Source organism: Petromyzon marinus, chromosome 32 (genome assembly GCF_048934315.1).
Source record: "Petromyzon marinus isolate PM22_M1 ecotype Great Lakes invasive population chromosome 32, UKy_Petmar_22M1.pri1.0, whole genome shotgun sequence".
NCBI lineage: Eukaryota > Metazoa > Chordata > Hyperoartia > Petromyzontiformes > Petromyzontidae > Petromyzon > Petromyzon marinus.
In genome coordinates, this window is record NC_133698.1 from 12641820 (window position 1) to 12669418 (window position 27599).

Sequence of the window (27599 nt, forward strand, 5' to 3'; positions counted from 1 at the left end):
GCTCACTCTGTATACTTGTATAAGAACCTAGTTTAATCACAGGCGGATGAAACTCAGATTTGAATAAAGCCAGTATCTTGGCAGTGCAAGTGCAGTATACTATGACATGGTATTAGCGCTTTGAGCCAACTGGGATAAGGTTGATAATTGATAGTTTGGGTCAGATCGCGTAAATAAAATGTGTTGTAAACACTCCTGCACCCTACACAGCCGATTAATAAAGTTTACAGGTGGATCCGGTGTGCTGAAGCTGTAAATTGCAATGTATTGCATGCAATTTGTGTTGTCGCGGTGCTTTATACCAATATCAACATGTAAAGCAGACATTATCCGCGGACTGTGGATGAGAGATGGCTCGGAAACGCAAGGAACCACAGACGCGGTGAGGTGGTGCCAACAATGAGTGTTTACATGTGGGCGGAAACGGGAGCACCTGGACAAACAACACACGCGCGAGGGGGCAACACTCTATCCCATAGACACGGAACATGCGGAGTCCGCATTTTCTGCTGTATGTCGAACTTCTTACGCACCGTATGTAGCCAACCGTAACAATCAGAGGCGCTGTACAGGGCGGTCCAGAAATGTTGTGACGCCCCCCCCCCAATTAATTGACCCCTTTCATTTATTTCCTTTGTATATTCATTTCTGTTTTAGATAAACCTTACTTTGAAAATATATATTAAGTTTAAGATATTTTGATTTAAAGCGTTCGTGACTGCAGGGATTCATATTCTTGGTTCTTTCGGTAAAGTCTACGTGACTTTACCGAAAGAACCAAGAATATAAGTTTAAGATAATTAAATGGGGGTAACAAGACATCTGGACCACCCTGTACTGCCTTTGGGAAGGGGTATTCGCAACACTCGTGCGACCCACCAACCCTCGCTGCCATCCACAGGCGTGTGCCACCACCCCGGGTGATTCACTGAATCTTGAGAATCGTGATTTGGCGGACATCCGGTGAAGCACGCGTGGAGAGCATTGGGTGAAGGTGAAACGCAAGGTGAGGTGGTCTAAACCGGTCTGCATGGGAACGTGAGGAATGTGGCAAAAGGTCGAGTCTGCTCTTTACAGAAAAAAGCCCTCGCAAATGAGTCGGTTCTTGAAAAACCGGATTTTGAGACGGGTGATTCCAATGAGAAACACACACCAGGGTAATTCAGAGCCGGATTACACATTCTGTGTGCAATTTGATCATTAAGATATACGTGCAGCCCGTGTGTCACTCCACTGCTGGCCTAGGGCATTCTCATGACGTGCAGGTAGTGTGGGTTATTCGATTCGGCCGATATTGTCTGAACTAAGAAGCTAAGCAAAGTTGTGCCTGAGCAGTGCGCTAGATATAACAACAACAATAATACAAATTCCAATGTAAAATGCGCGTTCCATCCAAGGATCCCAATTACCAGAATGCTCAAAAAGACTCGTCGTGTAATAGGCATTACACGACGAGTGAAGTAGGGTTCATTATAATCCATCAGCCCACAAGCGTGGGGAGGCCCTTACCCAGCAGTGGACTGACAAACTGGCTGTACGTGTACACTATTCCCTCATTTAGAGCGGGGTTATTTTTCTGGGATTCCAGCTTGTTTAGCAAATCAAAACGCAATGGAAGAATCTGATGACATATCCCATATAATGACTTTTCTCAAAAAAATATCTCTGGAACGGTTGCAAAGTGATTTGTTCAAAAATTGCGCCCAATTCCTCTCTACAAAAGCGATCGTGGGGCATAACTCATCCACCAATGTCAGCCGACAACCACCAGTATCATCATCAACACCACCACCATCAGCAGCAGCAACGATCATTCCTCTACCGCAGGGGTCGGGAACCTATGGCTCGCGAGCCAGATGTGGCTCTTTTGATGATTGCATATGGCTCGCAGATAAAACAAAATATTCTCACTTGTTTTAATCCATCCATCGATTTTTCACTGCGCATGTCCTGTTCAGGGCTGCAGGAGCAATTGTCCATTATTTTAATTGGCCGTTGCTGGGTAAAACAGGTAAACGCCCCATTTTGAATCAGTCTGAGACAGCGTCTGCTCGGTCATTAGCTCAAAGCTAACCCTTCGACGAAGAAGATGGCGAAAAGAAAAAAAGACTACGAGTATCGTACATTTCAGGACGAATGGACCGAAGAATTCGCCTTTGTGGAGAGAGCGGGTTCTGCGGTGTGTCTAATTTGCAATGACAAAATTACACCGTTGAAACGGTCGAATGTAAAGCGGCACTTCGACACGCGCCACGCTACCTTTGCATCAAAATACCCTGCGGGAGACAGCAGAAAGAAAGCGTGCCAAGAGCTTCTGAGCAGGGTGCAAGCTAGCCAGCAGCAACTCCGCGTATGGACCCGGCAAGGTGACTATAATTCGGCTAGCTTTGCTGGTTCTTTAGCAATAGTGAGGAACGGAAAACCATTCACAGATGGCGAGTATGCTAAAACGTTCATGCTGGATGTAGCCAATGAACTTTTTGATGATCTTCCGAACAAAGACAAGATAATCAAACGGATACAAGACATGTCTCTGTCGGCAAGAACTGTTCATGATCGTACCATCGTGATGGCAAACAAAGTGGAGGAAACGCAAGTGAAGGACATAAATGCAGCGCCGTTCTTTTCTCTGGCTTTGGATGAGTCAACAGACGTGAGCCATTTGTCGCAGTTCAGCGTGATTGCAAGATATGCTGTTGGTGACACACTGCGCGAAGAAAGTCTTGCTGTTCTGCCATTAAAAGGGTCCACAAGAGGTGAGGATTTATTCAAGTCTTTCATGGAGTTTGCTCAAGAAAAAAGTCTACCTATGGATAAACTTCTCTCAGTGTGTACTGATGGTGCTCCGTGTATGGTGGGGAAAAACAAAGGATTTGTGGCGCTTCTCCGTGAACATGAAAATAGACCCATCCTAAGTTTCCATTGCATTATACACCAGGAGGCACTTTGTGCTCAGATGTGTGACAGGCAGTTTGGCGAAGTGATGTCGCTGGTCATTCGTGTGATCAACTTTATTGTTGCCCGAGCCTTAAATGATCGCCAGTTTAAAACACTGCTGGATGAAGTTGTAAATAACTATCCTGGTCTGCTTTTGCACAGCAATGTGCGTTGGTTGTCAAGAGGGAAGGTGCTTAGCCGTTTTGCGGCTTGCCTGAACGAAATCCGGACTTTCCTTGAAATGAAAGGCGTCGGGCATCCTGAGCTAGCCGACACCGAGTGGCTCCTCAAGTTTTACTATCTCGTAGATCTGACTGAACATCTGAACCAGCTCAACGTGAAAATGCAAGGCATTGGAAATACAGTGTTATCCCTTCAACAAGCTGTATTTGCTTTTGAAAACAAGCTGGAGCTTTTCATCACGGATCTTGAAACAGGTCGTTTACTACATTTTGAAAAACTGAGCCAATTTAAAGATGCATGCACAGCAAGTGAGCCCATTCAAAACCTTGATCTCCACCAGCTAGCTGGCTGCACATCCAGTCTCTTACAGTCCTTCAAAGCACGCTTTGGAGAATTTCGTGAGCACACTCGTCTTTTTAAGTTCATCACCCATCCAAACGAGTGTTCACTGAACACAGCCGACCTGAATTACATCCCTGGTGTCTCCGTCAGAGATTTTGAAGCAGAAGTGGCTGACCTGAAGGCCTCAGACATGTGGGTGAATAAGTTCAAGTCACTGAATGAAGATTTGGAAAGAATCACACGACAGAAAGCGGAGTTGGCGAGCAAGCACATGTGGACAGAAATGAAAAAACTCCAACCCGAAGACCAGCTGATTCTCAAAACTTGGAACGCGCTTCCTGTCACATACCACACACTGCAGCGTGTGAGTATTGCTGTATTGACCATGTTTTGATCTACGTATGCATGTGAGCAGTCATTCTCACATCTTAAAAACATCAAGTCCAACCTACGATCACGTTTAACGGATGAAAGCCTCAACGCTTGCATGAAGCTTAACCTCACCAAGTACCAACCCGACTACAAAGACATCAGCAAATCCATGCAGCACCAGAAGTCGCATTAATGGTGAGTGTTATAACAACATTATTTAAAAGAATAAATTCAGAGGCTTATTATACTGACATTTAGTTGAATTCACTTTTAAAATATATTATATGGCTCTCACTGAAATAAATTTCCAAATTTTTTGCTTTCATGGCTCTCTTAGTCAAAAAGGTTCCCGACCCCTGCTCTACCGGCTTGAAGACCTCCCCAAATCGTTGCCACAATCGCTCGCAATCTTGTGATGTAATAATTATCCACCTAGCACAGGGGTCGGAAACCTGTGGCTCTTTAAGGACTTCTTCGTGACGTTAATTAATGACTATCTCGTATTCACGTGCATTGCGGCTCTTTGAAATATTTTTTTGTTTTTACCGAATTAGAAACAAAACTAATTCTCTTGTTGCTTTACCTTGCGCCTGTGCATACGAGGTGATGTGTATCTCTCTCTAGACGGACGTGCCCTCGAAAGCGTTCCATTCATTGGCTGCAACTCCGTCATTATTTCCGTTCATCTGCCATCATCCGTTCTATCTATGGCGTGTCCCGTTCAAGCCCATTTACTTTTATACATGTCCTAACAGTATACATAACAAGTGATGTTTACAGGGCTGGAGTTTGGCGGGAGGGGGGGAATTGAGGCATTGGTCCAGGGCCCAAAGCTCCACAGAGTAATTACGCAACATTCCTTGAATGAAGATGTTACTGTTTATTCAAGTTATCATTTTCATAATACAAACAATCATATCTTCATGAATTGCTGTTTTGGTTCGCGTGTTTTAAATTCGTACTCCAGCTATCGCCGACTGACATAGATTACGTTCGAGTGCGTTCTGGCAGTGTCCCACCGTTCTCTATGCCATCTATATTGGGGTGTCGCGGTGGCTCGGAGATGTTAACTACCTCGCTTGTTATACAGGAGGTCGTGGGTTCGATCCAGACCCTGAAGCCTGCTGTATATTTGGAGTTTGCGTGTCTCTCCCCGTGGTCGCGTACATTTTTCTCCGGGTAACCCGGTTGTTCCCTTCAACCTTTAGAAACACGCGTTCAGAGTATTTGGCTGCTATACATTTCCACATGAGCAGTCACTTGGTTGAGCTATCATTCGTGGCCAGGTCGCTTCTGAAAAAAGAGCTATATAGCTCAGCGGGCCTTACTTGGTAAAAAAAATAAAAACAATCGTTTAGTTTATATTTGAAATTCGAAATTTTTTGGGGAAAAAAAAGTTTGGACCGTGACGCCAGCACACGGGATCAAGACGATCGTTAAAGTCCACTTGCGAATCAGATGCTGCGAATATATTGTTGGTATTCACCAGGGCGGCCGCCGGGTTCAAACCGAGAAAACCTCACAGCATCAATCGGTAGTCGTGGGGCATGTCGCCGCGCACTCAAAAAAACAGGGGGGGTGGGGGGGGGTCCGCGCGTTTCTGCTGCTTGTGGTGAGACCCCAGCCGCGCTAGGACCACGCCCGGGCCGCGCCGTTTGCCCACCGGTGATGTTGACTCAAGATCAGGTGCGGCGGTGGTGGCGATTAACACAAACGCCCCGGTGAAACAGGGAACGGAGAGCACGGCATTTGGTGCCGGTGGACAGGGAAACTCAAGCTGTGTTGTTCAAACAGTGGGGGGGGGGGCGAGTTTCAGAGCCACAGGGTCTGGGAGCGGGTTATTTTCCCTCCACCCACACCCCCCCCCCCTGTATACATGCACACAATGTAACGGGTGCTGTTTGCATAGGCAACACATCTGTTTGAGCATCGCTGCTTCGCTGCTAGTTGATGGTCTCTGGATAAGGTTTACGAATTCACTTTCTAAACACTTTCGAACGAGGCTTCAGGTGGCTCGGCGATAGAGCTAGCGGCTCACAATCGCGAAGTTGCGGGTTAAAATCCCGGGGTCGATAAAATAGCTCCCACTTTGTGGATAAAGTGAACGGTGTTTGTTATGTGGATCGACTCGGCTCCGCCTTATACATTTCGAATTCCCACCACTGGCTCAGGGACGTAAACAGAATGAGCCGTGCCTCAATGCATTGTGGAGCAGTAAAATCACGTTGCCCTTTGAACGAAGATTCATAGCATTAATGCACTCGCTCTGTCCATCTGTGTGCCTGCCTGGGACATGGGGTCACGATAACCCCCGTTAAAGGTCATCCAATATAAGTCGAAATTATATGAGACAAAGCCGGCCACGTTGATCAAAGGACTCGGCACATTCGTCAATAACACAGTGGCCCTGAAAGGAAAAGTTTATCATAGGCGACGTTTCTGGCCTTCTTCGTAGCCCGTGAAGGGCCATTTTATGAAATGTCGCCTATTATAGACTGCTACTTTAAAGGCCACGGTCTTATTGACGAATTTGTCGCGTAATTTTGCGTGTTAATTGTGCTTGTGCATCGTTGCACATGCATCAGCATCACCAAAAAAATGGGTTTACAAATTGGTGCTCATTTTAAGGCTGAGTCAATCTAGGGGGAGAGAAAATATCTACCATAGTTTTGATATCACTGACATTCGCCGTGGCCGGGTTCACGGCGTAGTGTGCTAACATTTTCACCACCGCTCATCCCACATCATACACGTACAGTACACGGACACCACACCCAGTTCTCACCTTCACTGCACCTGATATCGTTCAGTGAAAAGCAGTGCAGGTTAATCGGTGACCCAGCACTCGCTGATTCACTCTAGTCACTCTCTCACCGGCGGTCGGCTGCCTCCTTATCACCCTCCAGTTACTTTTCTCATTGATCCTTCGGGAAATGTTGAGAGGTTCGGTCGACTTGAGCGACCCTTTAAACTCACCCACACTCTGCTCACTCACCACAATTCCGACCACAGCACTCCTCTTTTCGCTTCTCTCACCTCGCACTGCTCCACGTTCGGAATTATCTTTTGGCCATGCTCGCATGACGATAAGGGCAATACTACAGTAACAATAATCTTGCTCAAATCAAGAAAAGCGTTCACTCTTACCGAACACAACTTTGAGAATCGGGCTGGTTGCTGTTGGCTGCCTGATGTGTTTGGGCCTACGGTGCTCAGTTTGTGTTAGCAAAATAAAACATATAAAGACTTTACTCATAACCAGGTGGGACCCTGTGAGGACAAGGCATCTATGTTTATATGAATCGAACACAAACAATATTCAGTGACCAACCTTTCCCCACCCAGCACGCCCATCATAAATAGCAGCATTCACTCCTTCATCCGCGTGTACAGACCTACAATACAGCTCCTGAACGCGTACAACGCCGCGTGTGACTCGACTGAAGTGTGCGACCATATATTAGTGAGTTTCTTTGTGCGCGTGACGAAATGACAAGAATGACTTATTTACCCAGGAAAGCGACACTGAGGGCAAAGACTCCTTTCTCTCATGAGGGTCCCGTGTTGTTACGCCGTTTTATTAAGATGTTTTCGGTCAATTGATGAGTGTTTATACACGTGGGAGGAATACCAGAGCAACCGGAAAATACCAACGCGTACGATGGGGCAACACTGTATCCCCGTACAGATGGGACAGATGAATAGTCGTCCACATATGCTTTACCGCCTTCGCCTGGCAAGCCAGGGTTATTGGCACCTTGATGCACAGCGGTGAAGGGAGTTTCTAGAGACAATCCACCAACCCTCGCTGCTGCTACCGCCACAGTGCTGGATGATGCCACGGGCGTGCGTCGCCACCACCTCCCGTTGGAGTGGAAAGCCGGAGTGGAAAGCCAAAGTGGATCGACCCAGTTTAAAAAATTGTTTAAACAGGCGGTGAGAACTCAAGAGACCAGGATACAGTTTGATTTGCAACAGTGAAGGTGGCTCACCAAAATAAGGAAAGCCAAAAAAATACAATAAAGTAAAAGCAATGAAGCAAACATAAATCAGTACAAAAGCAACGGTTTCACATGAGAATTGGGATATATATTACGCAAACATAAATGGATGTTAAGGGATACATTCCCTCTAAGCGCAAGTCGGCTTGGGAAGATATGTTTAGATTGATCATGGCACAATTACAAATTAGGTTGCAAAACATTAAACAGATATATAAGGTGACTATCACAGTAAGTAAAATAGCAATGTGCCTGAAGACTAACTTTTTCTAACAAATGCGTACTACCACTGATGTTAGTCGTGGCCTAGATTAGTGATGGGTTTTTGTTGTGTGTGCAGTCATTGGTGGCATCTCGCCATGCAAACCGAGACACCGATGTAATAATTCAGGGGTGGCTGAGGTCCGGATTCGAACTCAGCCTCTCCGTCGTACAGGCTCAGCCTTTCTGACGTGGCTATTATGAACCGCCTGAGCTGTCCGCCCACCTCCGAGGTTCTGTTTTTAAACCTCCTGTGTCAAGGTTCGTGGTTGTTCTTCATTGGCGTTGGGAGTCCAGACCTTCACCTGCGACTCCGCGCACTTTCAGCAATTCACGGTGACGCCGTGAATTTCTCGTTTTCAGTTATGGCCAGCGGGTCACGTAACCTATGGCTTGCTGCTCAAAGTAAACTCATAATAGCACTGCAGCGTGAAACGTGTATGTCCAGAGTGGACCAGATGTCTTGTGACCCAACTCTAAAACTTTATATATATATTTTATACCAATGGGTGTGTAATGTAGTGGAATCAATATAAAATCATATAAAATGTTAGCGGTCAAATAGTTGGGGGGGGGGGTCACAGGACATCTGGACCACTCTGTACATCATCCTTTCCCATGGCGGTGTGCCTCGCGAGGATGCAGGCGGTGCAACTGCACCGCAGCCCACAGGCCGGCAGCTCCCGGGCGCCGAGCTACGAAGTGAGGGATCGATTTTCTAATTCCTTGTAGCATGGCCCTTGCTCACCATGCTGCATGCGCTATTGCCTCTAAGCCAGTGTTTTTTTCAGCGATTTCAGTTTGAAGCTTTCCGCGGAGGGCTCTTGTCGACGACAACAGGACCTCACTGCTGCATTTGTTTAAAAGGCAATGTTTTATTCCGATGAGCCTCAACACAGTCGAATCTGGTTAAAGATTGCTTAATTGCGTGTTTCGGTGTGCTAGCATTATTTAAATATTGCACTCCGATCCCCAAATAACATGGATACTCCATCAGTGGTCTGGATTGACAGTTTGTATTCACACTTGCGTTACTCTCGGTCATGGGAACATGATGTGTGCTCAATGAATACAGCAAATGTCACGTTTGCTTTGACCAAAGGGCAACTGCACACACACACATGGGTGGGTGGTTCCATAGAATAAGTGGCGGTGACATCAGCACGACGATTGTGTCACGCTAGGTGAAAGGTAAAAGGTGCAATTGTTCACTCACGCCACTGCAAGTGGAAGGGCCTCCATGAAAGGAAGCTCTAGAGAGCATTTGGCCTACTCTTCCACTGTGAAAGGGTCCATGCTATGCCAGTTTACCCCGCTCTATCTGGCCAAACAAAAGCTTTTTGGGGCATGCGGTGGCTAGGCATGCGGGCTGCATGACCCAGCCAATTGCAGCCTCGGCTACCAATTAAGCTCATAGATGCGACTGTGCCCATATCTTTCAAGGATTTGTGAGCTCCTCGCAGAATCCAATCTGGTTAAACCAAGAGTGGAGCGTAGGTAGGCCGGCCTGAACGTTTCAAGTTGGCGCTGGTGTTTCTGTAAATGGGTCCACGTTTCGCAACGAAGAGAAGGGAGGGCATAATTACTCACTAGGATCTTCGTTTGCAGCTACAGGCCAGATGTTTCCAGAGGGTTATGTAGCTGATGAAAAGATGCCTCATATGATTGAGAGGCAGACCGCAGACAGAGCTGACCATGAACGGACTGCTCAGGCGTTTCATTTTGGTGGAACTGATGGTAAGGGCTTACCTCTTCATTGCAAAACTCCAGCTGTAACAACAGTCTCTCACTCAATCTAGAGAGTGAGCAGCAGTTACCATATCATTAGCATGCATAACATGGTTGACCAATAGGGAGCCATCATTTGACTTCCCCGGGAATCGACCAGCCTCCTATTGTATCTGTACCAGATGGACAGTCCTCTGACATGGTTATGAAAAGCTTCTCGAACTGCGTATCCAAACAAATAATAAAGAGTGTAGGGACCAGAGGACATCCCAGTCGCACCTCAAGACAAACAGAAAATAGCTCTGATTCCCAGAAACGCAGGCTTATTATGGTCGCTATGAGGCTATCCACCATCATGAGGATGAAGTTCACGTTAATTTGTTAACCCAGGGTGAGATCTCAAGGGATCAGGATAGAGCCTCATTCGCAAAAAAAGTGACCTGGGTCACCAAATAGGCAAAAGAAAAACAATAAGGTACAGCGGATAAATAGATAGAAATCAGAGCAAAAAGTTACCGTGTCGTGAGAAATCTGAAATACTCCACAAACTTAAATCAATGTAACAAAAATATGTATTCCCTGCAGAATAATCCGGCTCTTGTAGATTCCGTTTAGACTTACAGTACAATTGCAAATCAAGTTACGCGAAACATTAAACAACTATTGGGGTGACTTGTACTACTATTCTACTTTATTTTAACAGTTAAGGCCCACGGAGCTGTAGAGTTATTTTTTCAGAAGCGACCTGGCCACAAATGATAGCTCAACGAAGTGGATGATCATCATGTGGAAGTTTATAGCAGCCAGATTCTCGAAACACATTTGTCTAAATGTAGAGGGGAAATCCGGAGGACAGGGAGCACAATTCACACGACCACGGGAAGAGACACGCAAACTCCAAATATAGAGCAGGCGTCAGGGTCAGGATCGAACCCACGACCTCCTGTATACCAGGCGAGGTAGTTAACATATTGCTACCGCGGCCCCATAATATATAATATGTAAACCGACGATGCAATTGCAGTTATCATAAAGCATCGACATTTCCGTGCTTCAGATGGGGAATTAAACGAGGAGATCGTTGATCGTGAGTGCACACGTGATTACAATGACACATACACAGGCGTTTAATAACCTGTGCACCCGCATTTCCTCTACGGAATGACGTTATATTGTGGTCTGGAATGTTGATTTCACACACACACATGTATAAGGTGTGTTTGCCTTTGGGTCTGATCGTACGGTTGCGCAATTGAAGCATGCCGATGTGATGACGGTACGAGTGTGTTGTAGCCACGAGGGAGACAAAGGCGGTCGGGCGTGGTGCTGGCCACCCACCCCTCTCGCGCGCCGTTCCGCCTTCATAAGTGCTCGTTAACAGCACTTGGCCCAACAGTCTGTTAAGGCTACACGGGAGATCTTGGTGATTGCATGTGTGCATGCACTCCTCTGTGTGCGTGTCTTTTCGTGAGTCTGTACATGTGTATATACTAGCTGTATACCAGTCTGTGTATGTGCGGACAATGGTTGCGTCTATAGGTTAGGCGAGTCTGTGTGCCTGCGGTGACTGCTCTCATCTGTGAGTCTTTGTGTGGGTGAGTGTGTGTATGCGTTCGTGCGTGTCGGATTCTATGTGTCTGCTTGTGTGTATGTGTACGTGTTGACGTCTGTAGGTGTTGACGTCTGTGAGTATGAATGCGTGGAGTGGAGCGGTGGTGTAGTGGTTAGCGCGCACTGCGCTACGAACCTGACTACACGGGTTCGATTCCCGCTCACGGCCAACAGCAGTGGCGATTATCTGAGCCGGTTCTGGGCGTCCCCTAGGTTGACTCAGCCCTAAATGGGTACCTGGTTCGTTACGTAAACATTGTCACTGGGGAGACAAAGGCGGCCGAGCGTGGTGTTGGCCACCCACATCCTCGTGTGTTGTACCGGTCTTAATAGATGTTCGCTTAACAGCACTTGCCGCACCAGTCCTGTTAAAAAAAGCCTACACGGGGAATCTCTGCGTGCGTGTGTACGTGTCTGTATGTATGTATGTGTAAGTCTGTGTGTGTAAGTCTTGGTGTGTGCATGTGTTTACGTGTGTCTGTGTGCGTTTCTGAGGTGCTCACAGTCTGTTATGACTATACGGGGGAACTTTGTATTTGTGTGAAAGTCTGTGTGTGTGTATAAGTCTGTGCGTGTGAGTTTGAAGTGCTCGCTAACAGCACTCGCCCCAACAGTCTGTTTAGGCTATACATGGTATCTTTGTGTGTGTGAAGTCTGTGTGTCTTAGTGTCTTTTGTAAGTGCGTGTGTGCGTCCGCGATCGTGCGCTACGTGCTCATCACCCCCCCACCACCAAACCCACAGACCGAGCCTTTGGCCGCCTACGAGTAACATCCCTGCTACCTCCCGACTCAACCACTCCCCCCACCCCTCCAACCAACCAACCCATCGCGTTTTGCGAGCCATTCCACTTTCAGAAGTCACGCCGGAGAGGAGGAGGAGGAGGAAGACTCGAACGGCATCATCGACATCACAGTCATCATCATCGATAACCCCTTATCACCAGCAGCAGCAGCAATGACCCAGTCATCACCGCTGCAAGTTCCTTGAGTTGGTTCAGCAGCCGGCGTCTTACGCGGCCACGTCACCAGTAGCAGCCACAGCATCATCACCACCACCACCATCAGCAGCAGTCGTAAGTTGCGAGTGAATTTCGAACGATTTGCCCTTCTGATTTGATGTGTGTGTGTAGTCGGGTTAGCAGTACTCTGGATTTGGAGTTCGCCGGCTGGGTTTGATCGCCCGTTGCGGCAGCTGGAACAATGGGCGCGTGTTTTGAAATCACTCCCCAGCCACCCCTCCGCCACTTTACACTCGGCAGTATAAATGGATAACAAGCGCAGGTGGTGTGTGGTGGGGTAAAGTGTGGGGTAAAGTGTGGGGTAGTCCCACCTCTTCAACGACGTCACCTCGTCAACGACGTCACCTCTTCAACGACGTCTGGCCAGCGTGGAAAGTTTTGCCAAAGGTACCTTGTAGAGGTCTCTAGAGAGGGCGGGGGGAGGTGACTCAACCCATCATCCCTCCGGGGTCGATACAGTGAGTAGTAAATACTACTTTGTGGGGAAGTCAACAGTGGTTGTCCTATGGACAGACTCGCCCCCGTCGGAGAAATGTGGAATTCCCATCGCTGCCTCAGGGCTGTGGACAGGAGATGAGCAACCAATGCCTCAATTCACGTTCCGATTTGTGTGGCCATGCGTGTCGTCCTTTTGCGGTGGATGTAGACAATGAGTACTGGGGAGACAAAGGCGGCCCGGGTTATTTTGCATTCCGGCCACACCACCGCGCCTCGTGCGCCGTGCCAGCCGGCATTCGTAGCTTCTCGTGAACGGAACTTGCCCCCTAAAGTCTGTTAGAAGACTTGATGGGGTCGGCATCTTTGCAGGAGATTTGTTTCGTTTGTCACAATCAGGTCTTTTAAATGCGGCACTGCGCTTGCTCGTAGGACTGTCTCTGTACTGCAGCCACGGATCGCTGATGAACCTTCATCATGCAACAGGCGGGTTCCGCGTTCATCATCTATGGATGGCCCTGCGTGCGTCCGTGTTGAACTTCTTTCGCACCGTACGCAGCCAACCGTGGTGGAGCGTGGTTATACCTCTGGTATACTGACGAGCCCGCATAACGACAAGGACACGTGTATTGTTCCACAGTACTTTGGTGGGTTCTCCTTGGCAGTCTATACAGTATATATATGGAGCTGTTCTCACTGATGACTGTGTACATGTGCATCCCACTGGTCAATCCACTGCTGGATGAGGGCCTCCCCACGCCGTGCGGGTTGTTGTGGGGGTGGGGGTTGGTTTGCCAGATATGTAGGAACATCGATGTCCTGTACAGCACAATAGATTTTGGAGCTCAGTAGCCTCAAGCCTACTTAGTTTCGAGATAGCACGACGAGTGATTGACTCGAAGGTGAATGTATAAATAACACGTGCAAGAATATTATAATAATTCTACTAAGCAATTAATTGGCATGCTTATACATAGCGGTGTGTCCGTTGGGCTAATGTACATCACAACTGTGCAGTATTATTTATAAGTGTTATTTATTTCCGACGCTTTGATAATTACCTAAGGAGGTCCCCTCTGAGTCTCAAGACTCTTTTCCAGGAGGGTCCTGCAGCGGTTTTTTTTGTTTTAGCATTGGAGGGCGCTACAATCAACTTTTCTGCGGTGTAATTTTGCACAATTTGCCAAGTTTGAACCGTGACGTCCCACACACAATGGTCTATTTGTCTTCCAATGGCCTCACGGTATTATTAACGTCCACCCCGGGGTTTACCGGGCGCTGCGGTGGCGAGGAGATGTTAACTACTTCGCTTGGTATACAGGAGGTTGTGTTCTCTCTCTCTCTCCCCGTGGTCGCGTGGATTTTTCTCCGGGTCCTCCGGTTTTTACCACCACATTTAGAATAGACACGAGTCTAGAATCTTTGGCTGCTATGAATTTCCACGTGATAAGCCACTTCATTGGGCTACCATTTGTGGCCAGGTCGCTTCTGAAAGAGTTATTATAGCTCAGTCGGCCTTATCTGGTAAAATAAAAAAAAATAGTGAAGAATTTAGTTTTATTATTATCGATCAATACTCACGCAGGGTCAATACTCACGCAGGGTCAATACTCACGCAGGGTCAATACCTAGGGTCAATACTCACGCAGGGTCAATACTCACACAGGGTCAATACTCACGCAGGGTCAATACTCACACAGGGTCAATACTTGCGCAGGGTAATACTCACGCAGGGTCAATACTCACACAGGGTCAATACTCACACAGGGTCAATACTCACGCAGGGTCAATACTCACGCAGGGTCAATACTCACGCAGGGTCAATACGCAGGGTAATACTCACGCAGGGTCAATACTCACGCAGTATTGACCCGCGGCGGCCTTCCAGATTCCAACCGCGAAGCCTCTGCACGTTGCGGTCAGGGTGCTTCAGAAGTAACACCGCGAAAGTGACCACTAAACCCAGGTGTCCATTGCAGCGGACCCGCGTGCATTTTCCTTCTTGAAAGCCTAAAACTACAACATACGAGCACCGTGGGCCTTGCCAGCAGGAAATGGTCATTTCCTGTGTGCTCCCCCCTCCCTCACAAAAACGGAGGGTGGGGGGAGGCTCCCCTCTACTCCGTCCACTTGGTGTTTTTGTTCACTTTCACAACCACCAGTCACATACAACACGCGCGCCTTAATGTTCATGTGGTCTACTCGTGTGGGGCCGTGGGGCTGGAGGTCGGGGTTCGTAATGGCCGTGTCATAGAGAGGGTGATATTGCGTTTCGGTGAAGTCATTGCTGACCGGGCTGAGACCATCAACTCGCGACACTGGCGAACCCGGTTTAAATCACAGCTTGGTCTACGTAGATCTACGAACGTCTACGGAAATCTCATTAGTCTCCACGTGAGTCTATTAGTCTCTGTGTAAATCTATGAGTATGGAAGGCGATGTGGATTTCTCAACCTGCTGCCCTGTCAAAATGGGTTTAAATCACAGCGAGTCTATGTAAGACTTTGTGTAAATCACTGGGGACTGGCCTGGTACCAAAACATTTGCAACACTGGGTAATCTATCGTTTAATCGTAAACTGTTGCCTCGATTTGAATCCAAGGCATCGATGGTGCCAGCTCGGGGCTGGCTCTGACCTCCAAGTCACCCTCCCCCATCCCCACCGCTATGATATCCTTCTAACATCGCATGGCAGATGTGGCTTTATCCTCCTTCGCCGATGGACAATCAAGAATAGCCCACAGAGCGACTGGCAGTCGCCAATCCCAAACAACTGACCACACAGTAACGCCACTGTCCGCTTCGGTCATTTTAACTCGGCAAGCGTCTCAGTGAGTCTACGTGTTTCTGCCTAAGTCTGCCAGCCTCCATTGATGTCTATATCTGATGCCGTGAACGACACAGCGACGCCACTCACTGCCCACTTCCATCACTCATCGGCAGAGTTTCAGATATTGACCAGGCCCTGTGAGTCTATGCAACTCTGTGAGTCTATGGATCTCTGTTTAAGTCTCTTCACCAGGCTACTACTCCTGAAGCCATCCTCTGGCTCACTCACCAACCTCTGGCTCACTCACCAACCTCGACATGGCCATACACACACCGCTGATGAACTCGTATACGAAAGAAGAAGTGCTTATTTAAAACGAAAGGCATTCCGTGAGTCTATGGGTCTCTTTGTAAGTCCACTAATCTAGACAGTCTATATAGATATTTTTGATGAACTCCTCACCATACAAAATAATATGAATATACTTCTTGGGCCCTCATAGCTCTCCCTCCCCACCACAGCTTGTTCCTTTCTAAGTTGGTAAAATATAAAAATGTTGTCCATAAGTTGGAATGTTCGGACAATGGGGTTTTAGTTGTTTTGCTTGAAATGTCCAGTCCAGGACTCAATTTCAGGAGGGTCCTGCGGCATTGGCCTTTTTTGTTGCTTTCAGATGTTTTCAGCCAATTAATTTGTGAGTGCATTATTTATACGAGCGGGAAGAGACCGAAGCACCCGGAGAAAACCCACGCGTGCGAGGGGGCAATGCTCAATCCCCGTTAAGATTGAAACAGACGGCGATTAGTGCGCTGGTTGCAACCACCTTCTCCTGGCCATGCCCGGGTATGGCAGCTCCTCGTCGCCCACGGGAAGGGAGCTTCGCATTTGTGCGGTGATCCACCAACCCCCTCGTCTCCACAGTGCTGGATTACAGGCCACGTGCGGAGCCATCATCGCCCGGCTTTTTGTTCCGCAGACAATGTGTGTGTTTATATATGTGGGCTATATGCACACTCGCACACCGTGTAGAGTAACGGTTCACTTAAGAGAGTTACATCATAGCTTGTGGTTATGTGCAGCCCCCTTTTGTCAGTGCCGGTGATGATGTTAACACACTGCACCAGGTACTCATTTCGGGCTGAGTCAAAGGGAAGAAATAGACTTAGGATGCGCAAGGATCTTGAAGAGTGAGGGGCATATTGAATTAGTTGGCATCAGCCCTATTGTTGTCCTTCCCGCGCGCCTCCGATTAGCACGGTTGGCTGTGCATGGTGCGAAAGTAGTTCAACGTACATGCATTTACTAATGACTAAAAAATTTTTTGTCACTTAATGTGGCAACCTAGGACAGGTGTGGAACACGTTTAAGTGCAACACTAAATAAGACACTGCTACTGATGTGTTTCAGTCCTTGGGAGTTGAACGCACGTGTTTGTGTGTAGTGTACAAGGCCGTAATTATAATATATATTCAAATATGCTCAATGTCCCCCCCAATATATTGCTATAAAATAGATTTCTGTTCATATGATTGTGGTTATGGTTGTACTGTATTAATTCATAATCTCTGCCATTACATACAATGAAACAAGAAAAGGTAAAAATAAAAAACAGAGCAAAATAATACACTACACTATTAGACATTATTGTAAAAAAAAAATAAGTCCATCCTATGTGTTAGTGAATGTTTTAAAATTTTAGGCAGAAAATTTGTTTTCAAATTTAGATTTTTTTTCTCGGGGGGCCCCCCCCCCCCAATGTTGACTCCATGGCTACGGCCTTGGTAGTGTATGTGCTTTTGAGGCTGAGTAAACCTTGGAGAGGACCAGAACAAGCTCAGATGCCACACATATCGCACTTGCCGCGTTTGCTCCCCATGGCTGGTAATTGAACCCACATGTATGCGTGTGTACTGTACGTGTATTAAATAAGTATTGTTTTTTTTCTATCATTACAATGGCTACAGTATATCATATACTGCATTTACACACACACACATGTCGTATAAAGACAATGATGTCTGATATCCTCGAACGGACCGATAGGACGAGTGCTGTTAGCGAGCACCTATTAAAGGCTCGGACGGCGCACGAGGGGGTGGGTGGTCAGCACCACGCCCAGCCGTCTTTGTCTCCCCAGAGCTGACGTTTGTGCACCACGCCAGGTGGGTCTCGTACTCATTCAACGCTGAGTCGACCTCATGGAGGCCTTAGGCCGGTCACAATTTTTTTTTTATTAGTGAGCGAGAATCGAACCTGGGTCGCTGGATTTATGTAGCGCGGTGCGCGAATCACTGCATCACTGCTCCATCTATACAAAGACAAAGGTTCCCCGTGTAGCCTTACATAATTTTGGGGCAAGTGCTGTTAGCGAGTTGCACCTATGAAGGCCGGCAAGGCACACGAAGGGGTGGGTGGCCAGCACCACGCCCGGCCGCCTTTGGTTTCCCCAGTGGCCATGTTCACACACCCCACGAGGTACTCATTTGAGGCTGAGTCGACCTAGGAGAGGCCCAGGACCGGTTCAGATAATCGCCACTGGTGTTGTCCGTGAGCGAGAATCGAACTGGGGTCGCCAGGTTCACAGCGAACAACTGCACTACCACTCTCCACCTATACACACGCACAAATGGTACGCTCACGTCTTTCATAATGTGGAAACATCGCGTGCTCTCTTCACTCATGTCCCCCTCCTCTGCCCCCAGCAGAGGAGTCGGTGCCTGCGGGCTCTTGATGCCGAGACGATATTCACATGGGGGAAGGATGAGACGATAGAGGCTGAAGGAGGAGAGAGATGAGGGGGAGGGAGACTGAGAGTCGAGTTGGGGACAGGGAACGCGACAGGCAGGCAGAGGGAGACAGGTGAGGCATGGAGAGAGACAGGGAGACAGAATGGGAGAGAGACGAGGAGAGAGAGACGGGAAGTCCGGGAGACAGGGTTGGAAGACGGGGAGGGAGATAAGCAGACAGAGAGGGAGGGAGACGTGGAAACTGTAGTGCTGGTGTGGGTGGAGGCAGAGCTGGGTAACTCTGGGCGAGTTTGGTTTGGCGCGAGCAGGAATGCATTTGCCTAACAGCGCGTTTAGCACTTAATCTGTCACCAATTAGCTCGGCTAAATCTGTTCTAATAGCAGTGTAAAGTCACCGCTGTGTGTGGCACAACTCGGCTTTCAATCGCTTGTTTGCTGCTGCTGAGAGCGAAATATTCCAAAAACCGCTGGCTCACAGATATGGATCTTCCTCAAACTTCGTGAACCGAAACGTCGCAACGGTAGGTTTATTCTCATGAATTTAAGATAGTGTTAGGTGAAGAATAACGATGTTTAATTCCTGCTATGAACTATCCGTGAATTGTATGTTTAGTATTTCGGGAAGTTGCGGAGGAAGCGTGGTGAGGTGGCGCTCTCTGAAACGTCCTGAGTTGGATTCTAGTCCACAACAAACGTCGTGAGTGCTGACGTCTGAACCGGTCCCAGTAAACACGGGCAGCGTTGGCGTCTGGCTTGAACCGTTGGACCCACGTTGGCCAAGCGTTCTGTGATTCCTGGCTTCACCAATCGTGGTGGTACTGTGGACATACCCGTCCTTGCCATAGTAATTTTCTCAATTTTGACTTAAAACTTTCGTGACTGCAGGAATTCACATTCTTGGTTCTTTCGGTAAAGTCGCGTAGATAGAAAAAAAACTAAAATTAATTGAAAATAATAAAAGCAAAAAACCCACGACGTTTCGATCGCAACGCAAGCGGTCTTAATAAAGACCGCTTGTATTTTTTTTATTTCTATCTACGTGACTTTACCGAAAGAACCAAGAATAGTAATTTTCTAATTGACACAATCACTTGAGGGCAGCCACTGTATATAGGAACGCCACTCGACAATAGGTTTAGCGTGAAGACGCAGCTGATAGGTGGCCTGGACAGACAGTTAACTCAGTGTTCACAAGGGCAAATCGGTGCCAACGAGGATTTAACAAAAAATTTACATTTAATTAAGCGCAACGAAAATACCTCACTCGCGGTGTGCGTGGTATGTGCAAATAATTGCATGCCCTTCCCTGCCAGCATGCACACGTCATTGGTAAACGTGTTTTTTGGGGGGTGGGGGGGGGTTATTGGTTGGCACGATGTCCGACGTTTCGCCCCACGTGCTGGGGAGCTTCTTCAGGAATTGATGTTAACCGTGCTCAACAACCCGCGGCGCAACCAGCGAACACGTGGCATCGACAGCTGTGCCGTGCACACGCGTGAACGTCTCCTGAGTATAGTTACCGTATTCTCGGGAATATAGGTTGCTCTGGTAAAGTAAGACGCACCCCAAACTTGTGCCCCGCGTCAATAAAGTTGGCCGAATCTAGTCACACACAACGTCAGTGCAGTACTCGATCATTAGACACACGCCAAATTTTTGCTTTAAAATTTAGGAGTGCTGGTGGGTGTTGCGTTAAAATCCGGAGAATACGGTAATTCATACGTCACTGGTTGTTGGTGGACTAAAACAAATGTATTTAAGGTGAGATATTGAACGGAGGTAATTTTATTTCTGTATGTCATTACCAATACAACTCCACAACACACAATGGCTTTTTATGGGTATAAGTTACGGATTTTTTGAACGTTAGACAGGGCACCCGTCGTGTAGATGGGGTGCCCAAGTTCATAACATTTGGCAAGCCGGCAGGGCAGTGATTTACTCAATGTGACTGACACTGCTGATAAGAGCCAGCAAGTCAACATTGGCTCAGTTTTCCTACTTAAGCAAATGCTGCTGTAAAAGGTTGGTCCAGAAGAAGGCGGTTAGGCTGACGGACTAAAATGAATACATTTTACGTGGGGAGATGGAATGTAGGGCTATTCATCACATATTTTGTCCATTGGCTAGGCTAGCCGGCCACGTTTTCACGTGACAGTGAAACAATAGCTCACATCATCAGCAGCATCAGCAGCAGCATTGATGTCATCAACACCCGTCTCACAGGATGTATCCATATAATATCATGAGCAACCATACCACCATATGTAAATATCATCATATCCATCAGCAGCACCACCATCAACATATCATCAGCAACATCGGCATCAGACTAATAATCATAATCATCATCATGACCAGCGGAATAAGCGGTTAAGGCTACCATCAGCAAGTCAACATCAGAAGCAGGGTGAACGTTCATGTCCTGTTGGTGAGAATGGACCTTGTGCTCTGCAGTCTATAAACTATACAGTATGTACACCAGGGGTGGGAGGGATGGTGCGGGGGGATCCAGGAAACGGTTTAGATGGTCATCACCGATGTTCATCACCGATGTTGGCCGCAAGCGGGAATCGAATTCGTGTGGCCGCCGGAATCGTAGCGTTGTGGGACAACCACTGCGCCACCGCTCCCCACAATGTGTATCGGAGTACACACACGGCTGGCTGTACCGATGAGCAAGGAAATGAATCAAGAATTCGTGACTAACGTTGGCTTCAGTTACAAGAGCCACTCCGCGCTGTATTTCGTTTCGTGGGAGGGTAAAAAAAACATCCCTTTTAACATCCTACAGAGACAAAGACCCCCCGTGTAGCCTTCAACAGACTGTTGGGGCAAGTGCTGTCAGCGACCACTTGTTAAGGCCGGAACAGTGGAACAAGGGTGGGGTGCGTTCAGTCCCACTCCCGGCCGCCTTTGTCTTCCCATTCGTGTTGATACACACCGTCCGTACTAGGTGCTCGTTAACGCTGAGCCGAAATAAGGGAGGCTGAAGTCCGAAACGATTAGTCGGATATCACTCGCCACTGATGTTAGCCGTGGCCCGAAATCCAACGAAGGTGAAGCCGGGTTTGTTTATTGTGGTGTGCTAACCGTTGCGCCACCGCTCCCAATACGAAACATTTACACACGCACACAGGCGTCAACACATGCATGCATACACCTACACACACACACGTGTATACTTAAACACACACACACATCCATTCATGACCTTAAACCCCTGCGTGGACTTGCACAATCACACACGCCTCCAAATAACTCGGAAAGACAGATCCCCCGTATATAGAGAAGCATACAGCCTGTTGGGGCAAGCGTTGTTAGCATACAAGCACTCACGTATACACGCGTCCATGCAATTACGCACTTACAGAAAACACAAAGCGAAGACGACGACCTCCCCCTGTGTAGCGTTTGATGGACTGTTGTGAGTAGGTGGTGTCTGCGAGCACCTATTAAAAGCAGGAACGGCACTCGAGGCGGGGTTAGTGGTTAGCACCACGCCCGGCCGCCTTTGTCTCTCAAGTGGCGATGTTTCCACGCCGCACCAGATACTAATTCGAGGCTGAGTCGACCACGGGGTGGCTCAGGTGCGCCGGGTTCGTAGCGCGGCGCTCCAACCACTGCGCCACCGCTCTCCACGTCCACGGTGACACAAAGACAAAGATCCCCCGTATAGCCTGAACAGGCTGTTTGGGCAAGTGCTGTTAGCGAGCAACTATGAAGGCCGGCACGGCACAGGAGGGGGTGGGTGGCCAACACCACGCCCGGCCGCCTTTGTCTCCCCAGTGGCGATGTTTACACATTGCACCAGGTACTCATTTGAGGCTGAGTCGACCTAGGGGAGGCCCAGGAGCAATTCAAATAATCGCCACAGGGTGTTGGCCGTTAGCGGGAATCGAACCCGGGTGGCTAGGTTCGTAGCGCGGCGCTCCAACCACTGCGCCACCGCTCCCCACGTCCACGGTGACACGCACGCACAGGCACACGCACCTTCGTCAGACCCGCGAAGCACGTGGTCACTTAGCAACTATCTCTCGCTCGTCTTGAACCCGCCACGGCCAGATCAATAGGCGGCTTGAAAACAGCAGCCCGTAGCACAGCCTACTATAGCATAAACCTACCATAGCACAGCTTACCATAGCACCAACCTATCACAGCACAGCCACCATAGCACCAACCTACCGTAGCACCAACCCACCGTAGCACCAACCTACCGTAGCACCAACCTACCGTAGCACCAACCTACCGTATAGCACCAACCTACCCCAGCACCAACCCACTGTAGCACCAACCCACTGTAGCACCAACCTACCACAACACCAACCTACCGTAGCACCAACCTACCGCAGCACCAACCTACCGCAGCACCAACCTACCGCGGCACCAACCTACCGCAGCACCAACCTACCGTAGCACCAACCTCTACCACAGCACCAACCTACCGTAGCACCAACCTACCCCAGCACCAACCTACCCCGGCACCAACCTACCGCAGCACCAACCTACCCCAGCACCAACCTACCCCGGCACCAACCTACCGCAGCACCAACCTACCGTAGCACCAACCTACCCCAGCACCAACCTACCCCGGCACCAACCTACCGCAGCACCAACCCACCGCAGCACCATCCTACCCCAGCACCAACCCACCGTAGCACCAACCTACCGCAGCACCAACCCACCGTAGCACCAACCTACCCCAGCACCAACCTACCCCAGCACCAACCTACCCCAGCACCAACCTACCGTGGCACCATCCTACCCCAGCACCAACCTACCGCAGCACCAACCTACTACAGCACCAACCTACCACAGCACCAACCTACCACAGCACCAACCTACCGTAACACCAACCTACCGCAGCACCAACCTACCGTAACACCAACCTACCGCAGCACCAACCTACCGCAGCACCAACCCACCGTGGCACCAACCTACCCCAGCACCAACCTACCGCAGCACCAACCTACTGTAGCACCAACCTACCCCGGCACCAACCCACCGTAGCACCAACCCACCGTAGCACCAACCTACCCCAGCACCAACCTACCCCAGCACCAACCTACCACAGCACCAACCTACCACGGCACCAACCTACCGCAGCACCAACCTACCGCAGCACCAACCTACCGCAGCACCAACCCACCGTAGCACCAACCTACCGTAGCACCAACCTACCACAGCACCAACCTACCGTAACACCAACCTACCCCAGCACCAACCTACCACGGCACCAACCTACCGCAGTACCAACCTACCGTAGCACCAACCTACCGTAACATCAAACTACCGCAGCACCAACCTACCGCAGTACCAACCTACCATAGCACCAACCTACCGTAACACCAACCCACCCCAGCACCAACCTACCGCAGTACCAACCTACTGTAGCACCAACCCACCGTAGCACCAACCTACCCCAGCACCAACCTCTACCGTAGCACCAACCCACCGTAGCACCAACCTACCATAGCACCATCCTACCCCAGCACCAACCTACCGCAGTACCAACCTACCGTAGCACCAACCTACCCCAGCACCAACCTCTACCATAGCACCAACCTCTACCATAGCACCAACCTACCACAACACCAACCCACCGTAGCACCAACCCACCGTAGCACCAACCCACCTACCACAGGACAGCCTACCACAGGACAGCCTTCAAAGCACAGCCTACCAATACCATAGAGCACAGCCTCCCTACCATAGGGCACACCTACCGTGCCCTGACACACGCCAGTTGCTCGCTGATCGAGGCGCCGCCAGCCAGGGGGAGCCTCTCGGATCCACCGCGGAGAGGGGTGAGGAGTGACTCTTGTTGTCTTCACGCTTGCTGAGCGAGCTTGAAAGCCCTCCTCGTTCCTTACTTGACGCATTCGCTCCGTCCGTCCGGATGTAACGCGGGCGGACTGCGAGCGCAATTTCGACAGACGATGAGCGACGGACGAACGGAACTTCGGTGTAAAGTTGCGGTGCTGTTGGCGGACTTGGCCTCGAGAAAACCAGAGCAGCGGTTCTTAACGTTTACTGTTGCCTCGCACCCCTTTGGTTCTCAAGCGTGAAACATTTATAATGCTAATACATGCATAGGGTTTGATTAAACAAGGAAGTTGTACTTGCGTGCCCGGGCTTAATTTGTGTTTTCAATGATTTACCTTCTAAAAATGTCTGGCCATGTCTCGCACCCCCAGGGAGTGCGTTGCACCCCAGGTTAAGAAGAACCACTGATCTAAAGGCTTGCCCAAAAGTTGGAGAACAAACACAACTAAAAAGCACAGCTTCAAGGTACTTATCAACCTTTTCTATATTTTGCGCTCCTATAGTTTTATTTTATTTGTATACCTATTTGGTTTGTTCTTGTAACACTTTCTGACCTGCGCCCGACTGGACATCTGTCGTAAAGAGGTTCATCGCGTTTTAATTAAATTATTTCGAAGAAAAGTAACGCATGTTGCGTAGTACTACCATAGATAGTATCCATCTCAAACTCGTATTGTCCACTCCATATCTGGCATATTTGCTATGATGAAGGGTCATTGATAAAAACGTCGCCTATTATATACGGTTTATTTTTGGACCACAATGTTTGTGACAAATGTTACTGGGCTTATTTTGTTATTTTGTTGACTGTTCTTGTGCACCACTGCGAAAGTAGCAGCACCACCAGATGTTTAGTTACAGGTACAATGGCGTTGTGGTTATGATTTTGTGTTGTGTGCGGGTGGGGAACGGCAGCCCAGCGGTTTGTGCTCTGCACTTTGAATCCGGCGACCCTTTTCTGCGCCTTCCCTAGGTGGACTCAGCTTTTAAATTATTATCTGGCACGAGTGGTGAAAAGCTCGCATCGTGTGCCATGTCGGCCTTCATAGGTGCTCTATAACAAGCACTTGCACCAACAGTCTGTTCAGGCTATACGGGGGATCTTTGTGTGATTGCAAGTGAGCTGAGCTGGCAAGCGGCAATGTTGTTTAAATTTGTATTTGATTGTTTAGATTCGGGCCATATGTGCCCTTGATTGATGCTGGTCTATTTTCTGAACCAAGGTTAACGTTACCTGCCTTTCAAGTGTTTTTATATATGTGTCACTATCACATTGCCATTCACCGTTGGATGAGAATAGTGTGAGGAACCTGTAAGATCCTGTGAGAGTAATATGTAGGGCTTAGAAGTATTGTTTCGATGACATCAGGTGGAGGAGGTTGTGATGGGTGGGACGCGTGGGGGTGCAGGGAGGACATATGACTGAGACGGGCATTGGACTGATACCCAGAGGTCAGCGACTTAACATCAGATTTTGGTGGTGGTGGTGGTGGTAGTCAGACTGTAAGAGCGTACCTTACAGTATGACCACCACCACCATCTGCAACTCCGGTTAGCACGGTTGGCTACGTACGGTGCGAAAGAAGTTCAACATACAGCCTGGCAGAAGGAAGTGACGGCGAGGTGTGATGGCATCACTGGCATTGGCTGCGATGGCCTCTTGAGCGAACGACTGAATGAACAAACGAGCGATCAAATAAATCTCCTCGCCGGCGATGGTTGCCACCCGGCCGCTGTTCCACGGATTCTGAGATGGCTCGAGTCTGCCCACCGGCCACGACTGAACCAGGTTCTCCCCTGACAGCACGCTGGTGGTCTTCTCCCCGATGGCCAACTCCAAAACCAATGTATGTGCCTACAGGATGATGTAATTCGAATCTGGTTTGTAAAAAAGTTAACAGCAACCTAAATTTGGATAAATGCCAACTGATAAGTGGGTGTCTGTGTAACCATGCGAAATTGCCACATGGGTAAAAGTGCCTCTCCAGATGGTGACACCGAGGCGGATCCTCGTTTGACTTTGGAGTGGCGGCCGCGAACTTCACTTCGTCTTGCGCCACTCCGTCATCACCTGACGATATGCGTGCGTGTGTGTGGGTTAAAGGGTCAGCGGTACAAACAACTGTAGGCATTGCCGTGGGGGGTGGTGGGGGCTCCGAACAGCCCCCCTCCATCCCACCCCAACGCGTTTAGACGCGGCTTAGAGGCACGCACCCACGCACCGTTTTGGATAAAAGTCGTGGTGTTTTTGTTACTTTAGCGGCTTTTTTCCCCTCTTTGACGAGGCCACGTAAAAAGAATACTCACGGCGCTGACGATGGAACCTTTAAAATACACAGCAGCGCACAAACAGAAGGTGAAATGCAAGTGACAAAGTTACGGGAAAGTGATGTCTCCGATAAATCGTCGAATTGTAAATATTCAACTATTAACATCGTATCATGGGGGGTGGGGGGCGCGTTGATGTGGGGTGTGGCAGGAGGTGGTGGGGATTTCCGTGGCTTGGTTATTTTCATACCCGGTAGGGGGGCTGCACTTTACCACCAGTATTAAAGATTTAGAATTTATACAATTCCAGCAGGTTTGAGCCTGGTTTGTACTTGAATGGGAGACTGCGTGATAATACCAGGTGTTGTAGGTTTAAGGCTGACTGCGAGGTGGCCAGGATGGTGCCACGGTGGCTATGAGATGTTAACTACCTTGTCTGGTGTACAGGAGGTCGTGGGTCCGATCCTGACCCTGAACGCCTACTACTGTATATTTGGAGTTTGCATTTTCTCCCTGTGGCCGTGTGTATTTTCCTCCGCGTCCTCTGCTTTTTTCCTCCACATTTAGAATCAACATCACGCGTTTAGAGTATTTGGCTGCTATACACTTCCACGTGGTAAGAGACTTTGTTGAGCTCTCATTTGTGGCCAGGTGGTTTCCGAAAAAGAGCCACACAACTGTGGGGTCTTGCCTGCTGAGAAAAAAAAATAGATGGCACCACAGCAGTGGATTTTTATTGAATCCATCTGTGTGGAGCTGCGAGTCTGTGAGTCCCTCCTCCTATACGTGGTGGGGGTGTTTTTTGGGGTTCTCCGGTTTCCTTCCACAAGAAGCCAAACTAGAAGGATTCTAATCGGCCAAACATCCTCACGCAGCCAGCTGACCCGCTTGGAAAAGTACCTTGAGACTCTGAGGCTTCTCAAGTTAAACTCCTATTATTATTTTTTATGATTATTATAAGTGAATACTGTATACCACATGAAGGCATTATCATCCGTTCGGTGTTTAATTACTATTTTAAGTTTTTTGTCAAACCCATTATTGGATGAAGGCCTCCTCATGCTGTGCCGGTCATGGAGATTATTTGACCGTACTTTG

The 27599-nt window shown here is 48.7% G+C and overlaps 1 protein-coding gene and 1 long non-coding RNA gene across 9 annotated transcripts in view; one reads left to right on the forward strand and one right to left on the reverse strand.

Moving 5' to 3' along the window:
• Window positions 1-7376: 7376 nt before the first annotated feature.
• On the reverse strand, window positions 7377-14916 carry LOC142929639 (uncharacterized). Its single transcript, XR_012945829.1, has 2 exons — window positions 14751-14916; window positions 7377-13111 (listed from the first exon to the last, which is right to left on the reverse strand). It is a non-coding gene; the product is annotated as an uncharacterized LOC142929639 (long non-coding RNA).
• TMEM45B (transmembrane protein 45B) overlaps window positions 12197-27599 on the forward strand; it is a 31718-nt gene continuing 16315 nt past the window's right edge. The window contains exons 1-2 of one of the 8 annotated variants that reach the window (XM_032964665.2): window positions 12197-12509; window positions 24605-24698. The gene's annotated coding sequence lies outside the window, so the exon portion shown is untranslated. The other 7 variants (XM_032964667.2, XM_032964668.2, XM_032964666.2 and 4 more) reach the window with 7 other exon arrangements.